Genomic DNA, 10,905 nt, shown 5'->3' with positions numbered 1-10,905 from the left:
AGTGGAAAACTGACCAAGGTATAAAAATTACACTGTTGCAGGGCTAAGTGCGCAGGATTTGAGACCATACAGTCTCCCTGTGCCTTTTACATGAGCTCAAATAAACTCTGTCTGCTTCTCCCCCGCAGTGTGTTTATTTGACGCGATGCACACCAGGCAACGAACCCAATTGTTGCCTCCCTCGGACACCTTGTGCCGGCAACACCTCTACTGGCTGTGCAGTCCCCATCCGGGTCTGGCAGGTGCACAACAGGTCACAGCCAAGCAGAATCCCCACTGCCAGACTGCTGCATTTGGTAAAGTGTTCAGGGAACTCTCAGGGCTGCTTCAGAGTCCAGTTGGCACAAGGGGTAGTGCCCCAATTCTGGGGCCCAGGTACCACTTCACTGGGCCCCAGAAGCTCCTGTCTATTTCTAACATTCATAATAGCATGGTCCTAAGGCCCACCCAGCTAATGAGTAGCCCCTATTGTATGGTGGCTAATGGGTGCATGTTACAACAAAATATTTGGGGCAATGAATGGGGAAAAGAAACAGGATAGGAGTGTCGTATGGGTCAAAGGGTCAAAGCTTGAAATTAAGTGCATCTGAGGGACACACCAAACAGAGCTCCCCAGGCCAAACCCACCAATCCTCAAAGGCATCCAAGGAGCCAGTAGACACCGCCCAGTGGTGCTCCACCCAGAAATGTGCACACACAAGTGAGAGAAAAGCAGCCCTGCAGTCTCTGGGCACCTTCCCAGCCAAAGCCTCCTTCCTAGTCAAGTACAGGGCCCACTTGGCCAATGCTAGGAGAAGGTTGACGAGGAGGTCCCAGGACTTGGTGGGGCCGTGGATGGGGTGACCAAAAGCAAAAAGATGGGAGGTGTCCAGGAAGCTCCTGGAAGTGAGTAACCCTGAGATACTTGACAGGGCAGCTTTTTGTACTGATGGGGCCAGGACAGGACAGCTTTTTATATTGCAGGGGACAGTACAGGTGCTTGCCCCGGGTTCTAGCTCCCCGTGGCTGCAGATCCAAGTGGAGCTAGGCAGAGTTATTTTGCCCCAAGTGGCACAATTTGCCCTACACCAAAGTGCATGTTGGGGCATGTGCACTGAGGCAAAAAGCCCTGGCTCATATTTGCACTGCTTCTATTTGAGCTGCTGCAAGCCAAGTCCTTGCAAGTGTGGACATGCCCTATGGAAGCATCCAGATGAGCACAGTCATGCAATGTTCTCTATGCTGTAAGGGCCCGCTGCCCAAGCGTGCACTGTACTGGGTTATTTTTCAATGGTTTTTTTAACCCCTGGATATCCAGGGGTCAAAAAAACAATAACAAGGGGAAAAATAAACTGGTACCATGCACCCTTGACCAGCACATGCTGCTGAAAAGCCATTCTGGGGCTGTTGGCTAGGCTCTACATGGCACAGTTGCTGCAGATGCAATCCTGGGAGACCCTCAAGACCCCAGGTAAGGCTCCAGTCCAGTATTGGCCCCAGCTTCCCCTACTGTACTTAGTTCCCCAGGGACAAGTAGCAGTGGTGCAAGGTGCACTGCTGCTAATTTTCTTCAGGGATCCAAATGTCCATGCATGTCTGGATGTGCTCTATGGGTGCAGTTCATGCCATACCCTATTTTTGAGAGGTATGGCATGAATGGAGAATAGAAAAAGGGCAAAAAGTGGGATCCACACAACTACAGGCCCATTAGTCCAATCTCAATTATATGAAGAAATGTCAACAAATTTTGAAGGAAAGAATAATTAAAGACATGGAGATAAACTGAAAATGGGATAAAAGACATCATGATTTGACCACAGGTAGACCATAGGCTGACCTAACCAGATATCTTTATTAGACAAAATGACTGTTTTTTACTAATCAAGTGAAAGATAGTGGTTTTAATTCATTTGAATTCAAGGAAAGAATCTAATATGTGGAATATAGGAAATTATTAGTTAAACTGCAGAGAAGGGTTTGTATTCCATCTCATTTGATTTCAGTGAGAACTGGATTAGGCATACAAGAATGAGCATATTATGGAGATCCCTCAAAGACAAAAATTATCTGTTGTCCATCCACAAGAGATACAGCATGGATCTACATTTCTGTCTCCTTATCAACGTACCTTTACTTACCTTTGAGCCTGAAAAAGTAATGTTATTTCCATGCTTCTTTAGTCTTTGATTTTGATGAAACTACCAATGAAGTTTCAAAATAAAGCCTGTTGTGATAGTAGTTTTAGAATACCCTGAAGGCTGAAAGCATTTTATTATATAAATAGTATCTAGATATTTCTTATACTACAAGCTTTTTAAAGTTTTAGTATAAAGATTTTGTTACTTGCAATTTAGCAGGAGAACCTCCCTATTATAATTAGGGTAGATATTGTCTATCCTGTTTTGAGTCAAATACAGTACAGTCTTTTCCTAAAGCTATAAATTGACTCTGAATGTACCTTACATAATAGATCTGCTTACCCACTTCCAGCTGTCACCCACCTACACTGCCTTTTATGAATACTGCTCTTTGGCATGGATCCAGTCAATATGAATACATATGTGTGATTCCTTTGATTAATATAAATCATACTTTAAGTAAATACCCCATTTATACATTCATCTGGATTATGAATACATAAAACAATTAGGTATCTACCTGGACCATGTTTTTCCTACCAATTAAATACTTTGCTAATTCATTTTGGGGGGGTTTTGTTTCTCTTCATTTTACTCCTAGCAACTAGTAACAAAGGTTTTTGGGTTTTTTTAATTGAACATTGATAGATTTCAAGCATTTCACTTAGTGCTGATTTATCCATGCATGAATTAAATTGTATCTAAAGGTTGTGAGGTCCCAGTTGTTTTAAACCTTTCACTGAAATGTGATAGTAATATTGTAGAGAAATGTCTATTTTTCATTAGTTAATACATTTTATAGGTGAATAACAGGTTGTCATTCAAACTGATTGTTTCACTTAAAATGTTAAACTGCTGAAGTGAATTACTTTTGTACACTGTTATTCAAAGCACAGAATATTTATTTCAGAAAGGCTCTTAAATGAAAAATAGTCAGATGTTATAAAAGTATAATTGCTGCTTTATATAAAAAGAAGTCCCACGCCTGGTGACAGTGTTCAGAAGTTACTGTACCTTGTTTATAACTATTCATAAAACTCAGGGTAATCTGATTTTTTTCATCCCTTTCATAAGGCACAAACTGAAAAAGGACCATGCTTTTTGTGGGAAATAACTTCTACCCTATTATAGGTGTCTGGAAACAGTAATGTTTAAGTTTATAATAAAAAAAGCCTTTATAATTACAAAAAAAACAATAGGCACATGTACATTTTGAGCTTTCTACTTAATATGATGTCAATATAAATTTGGCTCAATGTAATAACAAAACAAATCAACAAGCATTCTTTACAAACCACTGCTTCTTAAAACCCTAGGAAATGGGCTCTGAATGATGCTCTGAGTGTCAATGCAGGATCTATCCTACTAAGGAAGGGGCATCATGTTCAGAATCAAAGGCCTTTAAGGAAATGCTCTCCCGCAGTGCATCTGGGGACTGTGCCTAGATGAGGAAACATTGGAAGCAAGAATACTGGCAGGACCGTCAAAGGCAGAAGTTCTGAAAGTCACTGAGGCCTGTACTGTGAAATTATTTTGTCTGTGTTTGAATAACCTACCTGTGGCCTCAGGAATTCACAGGATCAGAGGCTCATAAAAAATTAGGGTTGGAAGGGATCTCAGAGGTCACCTAGTCCAATCCCCTGTTCCAAGCAGGATCATCTCCATCTGAATCACCAGAGCCAAGGCTTTGTCTAGCTGGGTCTTGAAAACTTCTAATGATGGATATTCCACAGTCTTTTTGGGGTAACCTGTTCCAGTGCTTTACTACCTTCTTAGTAAGAATTTTTTTGCTCATATCTCACCTAAACTTCCCTTGCTGCAACTTGAGACCATTGCTCCTTGTTCTGTCATCTGCCACCACTGAGAACAGACCAGCTCCATCCTCTTTGGAACTCCACTTCAGCTGGTTGAAGGCTGCTACTAGATCCCCTCTGTCTTCTCTTCTGCAGACTAAATAAGCCAAATCCCCTTATAACTCATTTTCCACCATTTTTGTTAGCATTTTCTGGACTCTCTCCAAATTGTCTACATCCTTTCTGTAGTGGGGTACCCAAAATTGGACACAGTACTCCAGATGTGGCCTCACTGATGCTCAATAGAAGGAAATAGTCACTTCCCTTGATGTACTGGCAATGCTCCTAATGTAGCCCAATATGCTGAAGCCACCTAAGCAACAGGAGCACACTGTTGGTTCATATTCATCTTCTCATCCACTGTAACCCCCAGGTCCGGGTGGTTCCCAGTCTGTACTGATGCATGGGATTGTTCAGTCTTAAGTCCAGGGTTTCACACTTTTTCTTATGAGATTTCTCTTCATCCAATCTTCCAACTTGTTGAGGTTTCTCTGAATCTTAGCCCTACCCTCCAGCGTATGTACTACTCCCCACAGCTTGGTGTCATCTGCAAGCTATACCGAGCTATCCGAAACTCTAAGATGACTTGGTGGATTGGACCACAGAAACATTTCTAATTTTGCTGTTACCTGAATCTCCTATATCTCTCTTTTCTACCTGCTATTCTTTTTTGTAGTTCTGGGTTTAGAAATGAATTGGGTAATGGCTGATGCAAGTTATTATAACATCTAACACAATGGGGCCCCAATTCTTGATCAGGGATTGTATTATTAACTTCAGTTTGGGTTTACAGTCAGTTACATATTCAATTTAGTGAATTATCTGTATTATTGATTTTGGCCTATTATACCAAGAAGCTAGCTTTTGTAAGAGCCTAGGTTGTTCATTTGTCTGCCTTTTTCTCTGTGACAATTTGCTATATCACACCTTGCCATTAGATTTTGATAATCATACTTTGGGTATGCACTGGTCTTTCAAGTTTATAGGTGGAGAGATGGTCTTTGTGATCTGTCACAAACTAGTCAGGGGGACCAACAGGCATTGGGGAAGTCCCTGCTCCCTCAAGCACTGCCAGGAGTAACCAGGAATAATGGTCACAAGCTGGCAGAGGGTAGATTTAGGCTAGATATCAGGAGGCGCTACTTCACGGTCAGGGCGGCTAGGATCTGAAACCAACTTCCAAGGGAAGTGGTGCTGGTTCCTACCCTGGGGGTCTTTAAGAGGAGGCTAGATGTACACCTTGCTGGGGTTGTTTGACCTCAGTACTCTTTCCTGCCATGGCAGGGGGTCAGACTAGATGATCTACTGAGGTCCCTTCCAACCCTAGAAACTATGAAACCGTAATATTGTCCAACTGATGAAGGGCCTGTATATGAGAACCTGGGATTGATCAGGAGATGCAATGAAGAGCCACTGAAAAGTGAAAAGTTCCATGCTTTGGCTTTCCCTCATCTGAGTCCTGGAAAAGCTTGAGTTTCTGGCTGGCTGTGAAAGAAGATAATGGCAAGACCAGTAGTCCAGTCTGAGGTGACAATGCATGCATCATTATCTGTTAAAATAAAGTATGAAAAGAATATGCAGCATTCTTATTAGCTGAATGTTGAAGAAAACCACCTACTAGTATCTGGTACTGAAGTACCAAGGACAGTTTTAGTAGTATGAGATTTTGGATTATTCAGATAAGTGAGTAGAAGTTGTAGCAGTTGTGGTGCAGGAGAAAAGCAATTTTATTTTCCATGGTGGGTAGACTCAAGATTTTGGCAGCTCTGTGAATAGTTACCTTCTCCGCATCTGTCCTTCTTGGCTGAGCTTCATCCTGTTGTTTTTCATTCGGGTACTCATCTACTGTAGACTCTGTGACTCCTGTGTAGCAGCGCCTGCTGGAAATGAAAGGTAATGCTGGGTGTCAACTGCAAAGCTATCAACAGGGAACGAGTTGACTAGCTAACATAGGACTTCTGACATACATTAGGCAGTGGTAGATGTAACACATGAGTAATCAGAAACCTTGGTCTAGAAAACAATACTAGGCCCGGAATTTCAATTCTTCTTTCCTGTATTTTATCAGTTACCTAATTTAGCTGTGTTTCAGCAGTTCATTGTGAAAAGAAAAAGAAACTAAAAACAATAATGAAGAGTTACTGTATGTGTCTACATGAGACACTGACTGCACAGTTGTTATTGCACAGTCATTTAGTATTTGCAGATGTAAGTACTAAATGACTGCACAGTAACTGGAGTTACTGCAGAATAGCATCCTGAATGGCTTTTTGGTGATGCTGACTGTGCAGTAGGTGATTACTACTGCACAGTAGTGTCATATGGCATAATACATTATGTGATGCAACTCCACAGTATTAACAAGCTACTGAATAGTCAGTGTCTCCTGTAGATGAGGTCGGTTTTGCCAAATTGCTTTGTGATAGGAATGTTTGCCCAGAAAATGGGAAACCTAAGGTATTAGGCCCTTTTTTGACTCTGAGGGAATTCAAATCCATATCTTCCACTTCTTATCTGGTTCTCTTATATGCATGTTGAGTAAGACAACGTTTAGATGCTTTTCCAGGCTGAAATGGAGATGCCAAATGAATCTAAGCAAAAAAGAGCCCTAATAATCTGCCTGCAAGCTAGGTAAGCATCCCCGACACCTGCTTAAGTTTGCTCACAGGGTTGCCAAGAGTATGAGATCCACAGGTCTAGAAAGGAAGGTAGTAAGAAAGAATATGACTGTAGTCTAACGGTTAGAATGCAACTCCGGCAAGGAGGAGTTCTGGATTCGGGCACTTGCTGCCAGGTTTATTTCTATTTTTTAACAAATGTGACTGTCTAATAAGAAAAACGCAAACAGATCAGCAGACATGGTGTATGATTCTGTGGCCCTAGGAGTTGACAATCTTGCTTCCAGAACTGTTAATGTTCTGGCAGCACTGATTTAACAAAATGAAACTAACAACACCCTTCCCTCCCAACAATTTTAGGAGAATAGACTGAAACCCAGGACTTCACTTTTTTAGGAGTCGGTATAATCACTAATCTACAGAGTCATTCTCTTGCTTGCTCTTCTACTGTCCCTGTCTTGTACTCTTGAATCTCCAGTGAGTCAGCTCCAGGAAAAGGAATTGTGGGAATGGCACTCTGTATAGCCTCCAGCCTATTGGTTTGGGCATGCTTCTGAAGAGTGTGAGTTATGGTTTTTGAATTTCCCCAAGTGAGTGGGATAGAGCTTAGGTCTTCCTTTTGTATTTTCGGGCCACATCCACATGATCATGGATGTTTGGTTCCCCAGGGACAAGAAGCAGCTGCATACCTTGTGCCACTGCTAGCTGCCCCTGGGAAATGCTTGTGCCACGTGCCTCTGGCACATGGTGAATTACCCCAGGTGGGGTAGGGGAGGCTGTGGCCAGTACTGGGTTGGCCCCAGCAGCCTTACTGGGATCCTGCAGGGCCTTCTGAGGTTGCAGCAGCAGCAATCCTGCAGGCTTCAGTTTTGAGTGGTGCATGCTGCCCCTGCTTGTCCCACTTCGCTTTCGTTTTTTGTGTGGATTTATTTTTTTTACCTCTGGATATCCAAGGGTCAAAAAAAATCCCCAAACATGCTGCTCCCTTGAAGTGTGAAGAACAGTTGAATGTGTGGTATGTGGCACCACAGATATGTCTGCAGCACCATAGACCACCACATACCACCACATGCTCGTCTGGATACGACCTATGGGTATGTCTACATGAGCAAATAACCTGGGAACAGTTTACTCCTGAGTAGACTACTCAAGAGTAAACTGTCCTGGGCACATGTCTATAGATTTGCTTCTCCTAGCAGCAGACTGATCCCACTTCCTGCAGGCCTACAGCAGCCAGGGGCCTGGTTGCTAGCCCTGAGGCCAGGAGACACCTGCCTCTTGGTGGAGGCTGGGACATCCAGGCCCCGGTGGTGGAGCCCACCCCTGCAGCAGACAGCTCCTGGGGGCAGGGACCAATGTCCCCTGTCCTGGCAGCAGGGAGCACCCAGCCCCCAGTCTGCAGTCTGTGGCGGGGCCTGGGCTGGGAGATCCTTATATTGCAGATAAAAATCTCCCAGTGCTGGCCCCATGACTGCAGAGTTGTCATTGGGAGACAAGGATCTCCCACTGCTGGGCCCATGACCATGGAGCTGCTGCCGGAAGATAAGGATGGATCTCTAACCTCAGGCCCCATGATTCTGGAGCAGGGGCTAGAGGTTGGGAGCTCCCTGCTGCTGGGGTGGGGAGACATTCTCTCCATCCAGGCTCCAGTGGCACAGCCCACCCCAGGAGAAGGGAGCTTCTAGGGGCAGGGAGCAATGTCCTGGCCCTTGCTGCCTGGCTGACCAGGAACACATTTGTTCCTGGTCAGGTGTCTACTTACTGTGTAGTAGCACATATGTAATCTCAAGAAAATGTGCTACTTGCATTTGCAGGGAGCAAATTTAATCATAATTAAAGACAATTAAACAATTACTACACACTAAGTGTCTGCACTTGTAGATGCAGGTGCTTACTGCACAGTAATTGGCTCTACTGCACAGTAAAATGTCTTGTGTAGATGAATCCTATACTGAGCTATATCTTAGCATGAAACAGTTCGTAAATATGCTCTGATCTCATTTAAGGGGTCTGGGACATAGGTGAGTTTTGGTGGCTCCAAGCACCAATTTTGATTCAAATAGACCTTATTTGGGAGTAGAAGCTTTAGTAACTGGTCTGGGACACTTCTGAGCATGTTGAATGACTCAATTCTAAATCTTTCTCCAGGCTGAAATGGAGGTTTCAAATGAATGTAAGCAGTTCTGTTGCTATGTTGAATAATGTCTATTTGGATTGCTTGGACTTTGGAACCAAGTTGCACCTAAGCTTTGTTTAGAGACCTTGGAAATTAATTATGATTGAACACAAGTAGCTTTTTTTGGTTTTTTGTTTTATTTTTTTAAGGAATTATGGCACTTTCAAAAATCTGACTCAAAGACTGCAAAAACAAGCCTTTTTAAAGCAAGGAATCGGTGATCGGTTTATTCTTGTTACATTTCTAATAATTATTTGGGAGCTCTGCACAGCAGAAGGCTGTTGCAATGAGGGAAGTAACAATTTTACCTTTCTGCCAAACACTTGTCTTCTGAAATGTGTAGAGAGTTATGAAATGTATTGTTCCTATACCTTTCTCTTTCACAGGAGAGGAGGCAATATCCTTATGTGATAATGTATGCTTTTATCTCATGCATTAATACAGGGGTGAGAAAAATGGTAGATTCAGCTGGGCTCCATTTCCCAGCAGCCCCTGCCCATGTCACTGAAGCCAGTTTCCATGGAGAGCTTGGGGTTGCTCAGGGCTGGGATCTTGTGGTGGTGACAGCATGGTCTAGAGCCAGGGCAGAGTCACAATCTACTGCCTGCACATCACTGCCCAGGGTATTCAGGCAGTGGATCACAGTTCTGGCCCAGCTCCAGACCATGCTGTGCTCTCTGCAAGATCACAGCCCCAGAGCAGCTCCCTGCCCACCCACGCACCCAGCCAGCACTCTTGGGGCTGGTCTCCATGGAAAACCTGGCCTGGTGCTGTCATGGCTCTGCCACTGCTGGGGTCTCCATGGAAATCAGCCACAGCATCATAGGCAAGGGCTTCAGGGGAGTGGAGTCTGCCACAGGCCTCATCTGGCCTGTGGGCTGGACTTAGCCTGCCTCTGCACTAATAGATAATGACTCTTTACTTTTTAGACTTTACTTCAACTCTCCTAAACATAAGAATGAAACATGTCCTCCCTATACACCTTCTCTATCTTAATGATTATCTTTTCCTTCATTTATTTTTGCTTCTAGTTCAGCAGAGCTCATCATCTTAAATTTTGAACTTTCTGAGAGCAGCACAAGATGGCACTTAATGGGAAGAAAGTGCATGAAAAATGTGAGATTCAACAGTTCCCAATGAGGGGAAGAGGCTGTGTCAGTGATTTATAAGAGTTTATAAATGTTTTATCACTTCTGTCATCTTGCAATGGTGCATTAACCCTCTTATATTTGATGTCTTAAGTGTGATCAAACAATTAGAGTTATTTAATTTATATTTGCCATACTTGACTAAGCTGCATCTGGAGGTTGGAATTTCTTCAATAATCATTATAAGTATTAGCAAGAGAAAACAAGGATCCATTTCTGAAATGTGCACAATAAGATTTAGTTCTATTAAAAAATGGGCACATTAAATTGTATTATTACAATTTCAGCTCAATTAAATATTAAGATTTTTGTTAGAGTTATAAACCATTTAGAAGTGCACAGCTTTTTTCAGCTTTTCAAAAGAAAATAGCTGAGTTTAGTTGCAAATGTGTCTATTTATATGGATCTATCAATATATTATTAAAGCATATCATACTCATTAGGAAATGTCACTCTTGTGAGGTAGGGATGAATTATTTTCTGTTACTGATGGGGAACAACTGAGAGAACAATGTGGCTTTGTCCAAATTTTAAAAAGGAAGCACTGCAAGTTGAACACATTTCTTGAGTCCCACTCAAGTGCCTAAACAGAAAACTATCTTAAATTTACATATAAAAAAGAATGGTGGATTAAAGGTATATTATTATGAATCAGATTTTATCTGTAGAAGGTTTATGTATCTGATGATTACTCATAATGGTTTCAGTATTCTGTAAATACATGTTTGGAGAGATTGGAAGTGTGGGAAATCATAGGACATTTTTACATGTGCTCTGAGGGGTAGATGGCGGTGGGGCACTTTAATTAGAGCTGCTCCAAGAGCCGCTCTAGTTAAAGCATCTGCCTCTCATGTATCAGTGTCCCCGGGCTTCAAAATGGTGGTGGTGGCAGTTTCATAGATTTCATAGATTTATTTCATAGATTTCATAGACATTAGGGCTGGAAGGGACCTCGGGAGATCATCGAGTCCAGCCCCCTGCCCAAAGGGCAGG

The sequence above is a fragment of the Crocodylus porosus genome, unplaced genomic scaffold (genome assembly GCF_001723895.1).
Source record: "Crocodylus porosus isolate Cpor-Errol unplaced genomic scaffold, CroPor_comp1, whole genome shotgun sequence".
NCBI classification, from domain to species: Eukaryota; Metazoa; Chordata; order Crocodylia; family Crocodylidae; genus Crocodylus; species Crocodylus porosus.
Note: the sequence above shows the minus strand (reverse complement) of the source record.